This window comes from Galeopterus variegatus, unplaced genomic scaffold (genome assembly GCF_000696425.1).
Source record: "Galeopterus variegatus unplaced genomic scaffold, G_variegatus-3.0.2 Scaffold1284, whole genome shotgun sequence".
In the NCBI taxonomy this organism is placed as follows: Eukaryota; Metazoa; Chordata; class Mammalia; order Dermoptera; family Cynocephalidae; genus Galeopterus; species Galeopterus variegatus.
The window spans coordinates 98,264-101,742 of NW_007727395.1; positions in this window are offsets into that span (position 1 = coordinate 98,264).

The following is a 3,479-nucleotide window of genomic DNA, read 5'->3' on the forward strand; positions in this document are numbered from 1 at the left end:
GGGTGAGCGTGGTGCTGACAACACCAAGTCAAGGGTTAAGATCCCCTTACCGGTCATATTTGAAAAAAAAAAAAAAAAAAGAAAATGTCAAAAATCAAACTGTAAAGAACTGAGGCATATGACTATTGTACAGATAAGAGGCATAAAAGAATATTGGAGAGATCCAGGTAAACCACCTACCTAGACTAGATGAAGTTACCACAGTTTGGGGGAAGAAGAGAGCAGAAAAGATGCCATGGTTGAGAGGAGGGCATGAGGAAATGAAGGACTCATGCACATGCTTGAGGATGTGGGGATGCATTGCAACTTTGCTTTGTCCCCTGGGTGGGGTCTGGGAGAGAAGCAAGGTTCCAGATATTTCCCACATTATGTGCAGGTCATGGTGTCTAGGCAAAGTAATAAGGAGAGCATCTAAAACCTTGCCCTGTCCCTAAGATCGACACAGAAACAGTCAGAGAAGGCTGTTGGACTTCCAGAGCCCTGAGGTTAGCACAGGGGTGACACAGAGGACTGTCTAGCTGTTTCGACTGAAGGCCAGGTGGGACTCTGGTCATTATGGGTTCTAGGACAAATAGATGTCCCACACTAGGGACAGTGAGAGTGAGGACCAGCAAGATATGACAGCATAGACAGGTGACAACAGGGCCTAGATTCCCTCCAATATCCACTCCCAATGCCTAGATGTTATAGATCTTTCTGCATCTTAGATGCAGTCTCATAGAATTAGAAAGAGGATAGGGGAACATTCTGAACTGACTGAGGAAATTTTGCTTGACTGGCATTAATTTTATGTCATTAATGGAATGAAGGCTCAAGAAAGAAATTAAGTTTAGTTACAAAAAATACTTTTTGCACAACTAAATTTGCAGCTTATGAGATTCAATGTCTGTACATATTTATTAGCATGAGGACCTAGTCAAAAATTTATATCAGAACCTGACACATTCAAATAAAATGAAATATCTTAAAATAATCACATATGAAAGTTTAAATGTCAACCTTTGTGGGGTAAGTTTTTACTTTATAGATTAGTTGCATTAAGATTTAATACATTTGGAAGGGATTCCCAGTCTAATTTCAACAGCATTCTTGTGCAGTAAATGTCAATGCTGTCACACTACTTTTTGTTGTTGTTGAGAAAAAATATTGTAATGTAAAGCTTAAATGAAGACCTTGATTCAGAGAAGCCAGTTGGTTAGAACTGTGCTTTTTTCCCCTTTTAGTTGGAAAATGCGGATCCTAAACACTGGGTCCCTGTTACACTGACTCTGTATCTGTTTCTTTGAGAAGAGCTTTTCACCTAAACCTGGAGGTGCTATTTCAGCTGTTGTGTTTCTCCAGTCCCCTGGACATAGCTAATTGGTCCAAAGGTGGACAACTGACCCAGGGTAGGCCAATCAGATTCTCTCTTCTGGAAATTCGAAACTTAAAATACAGAGGCTAGCAGTTTTTGTAGCCGAAACAAAATGTGGGAGGAAGGAAGGAACTCATGTGTAAACTCATGTGGTGACGTTCCCACTGGAGTATTGAAAACTTGGTTTTCAAGAATCTTTGGATTTCATGAGCTACTCTAAAATCTTTTCATCATTTTTGCTTAAGTTAGCTAAATTGGTTTTTCTTACTTAAAATTGAAGAATTCCAATTTATTCTTCTTACAGTAACATCTTCATTTAATGAAAAGAAATAAATCCACTTTAGACAATAAAGCCCTACTACAACGTATGGGGTGAAATAATATGATTTTGACTGGGCTGTTGGGCTCTATTTCCCTGACTGAATGACTGCAAAGCTTTTCACATCCCACTTTGAACATGTACAGAACACATATTAACACAAAGTGTTCTTTCTGAAATCAGTTCACAAAGGTTGTTGACGCAACCCTATACCACCTAGCTCTTGTCCCTGTTTTTTTGGTGAAACAGTTCTTGAAAGCATTTTAAACCTGATTTAGAGAATATTCATATCTGCAGATGTTTTTTCTTATAAGAAAATATTAAGGCAGCTTGAAAGTGAAATTAAGATTCCAGGTACTCTTTTGTGGCTTATTTCTGCCAATTCTATAAAATGCTATTGCAAAAAATAATAAAGGGGTTTGGAGAGGACTTACTGCACAGCACATCCTCTTGTGCAGTCTGCTCTTTTTGGTCTCCTGTTCCGTTTCCTGCAGTGACCCATCCCGGATGAGTGGCCCAATGCCCTGCTCATTGGAGGAAACCCCTCATCCCAGCCAGTCCTATTTTGATTTGCCTCCCTTTCCTTTTATTTTGGAAAATGTAAGCATGCTATGTAGGTGGAAGAAAATAAAACTTAAATATACTACTTGTAAAGTTTTGTTTGTGAAATTTAAAAGTTTGCAGAGTGAATTTTGAGCTGCCTGTTTCCTGTCTGATATGTAAAGAGCTTGGAAGTCCTGATGCTTGCCTTCACAACAAGAAAAAGCTGAACGCACTGAAAACTAACAATTCTTCTTAGATCTGTCAGAGGATTGAGGTCACAGGGTAAGATATTGTCCCTAAATTGGAGAGACAGGTGAATAAAGAGAACCATAGCTTACTGGGAGCAATAAACTGGAGGCTCAGTGTGGATGAGCTTAAGAGTTAGAATCCTTGGGGGCCCAGTTTTAGGAGTTCTCCCAAGCCTTCATGAGTTCTATCTGTAGGAGCCCCACAGAGGGAAGACTGGAGAAAAATCTCCTAAAGTTTCTGGTTGGGTGATGGGAAGTAGCCATTTTGAAATATGCCCAGAGAATTCTGTTCCCCTCAAGGCTAATTCTAGAGCCTAATTAATTTTCTTGGATATTTTTCAGAACCTGGAGGAAGGGCAATACACAACTCCAGGCCCCTCTAGCCTTCTTGTTTCACCTAAGGAAGAAAAAATGCTGAGAAGCATATTTGAAGGTCATGGCCCAGGGGCACAGGCTCGCTAAAAGACTGAAACCTAATCGGAGGACTATAGAACACTTCCCCTCTCCCCACACATTACTACCACGTAAAATCAGGCTCCTGAAAATAATAACAGGGAACTACAAGCCAAAGAACTTCAAGCCTCAGACCCTTTGTGAAGAAGGAGCCTCTAGGGCAACCCAAAGACAACAGGGTAGACAAAAATAAGGACACTGGAGAAAATTTTAGCCTCTGACACCTACAGCTATAGCAAACAGTAAGCACAGCCTAACTCGTAGACAGACAAACATAAAACCCACACTAAAGGCTTACTTGCCTCATCATGTCCAGCTATCAACAAAAAATCATGAGCTGCCTTGATTCAGAATCTGGTCACACAACCTCAGACAAAAGTAGGAGGCCTCAACCTTTTTGCAGAGTCAAAGCGACTCTGCTTTCTAAATAAAAATATTTCAATATTCTCAAGTATTCCACAGATCTAATTGGTCATGCCATATTATCCCTTTTTCTTTGTAAATAGTTTTCAGTAAATATTGAATGCTGTGCAGATTTATAGCATGCAATGCATAAAAAATG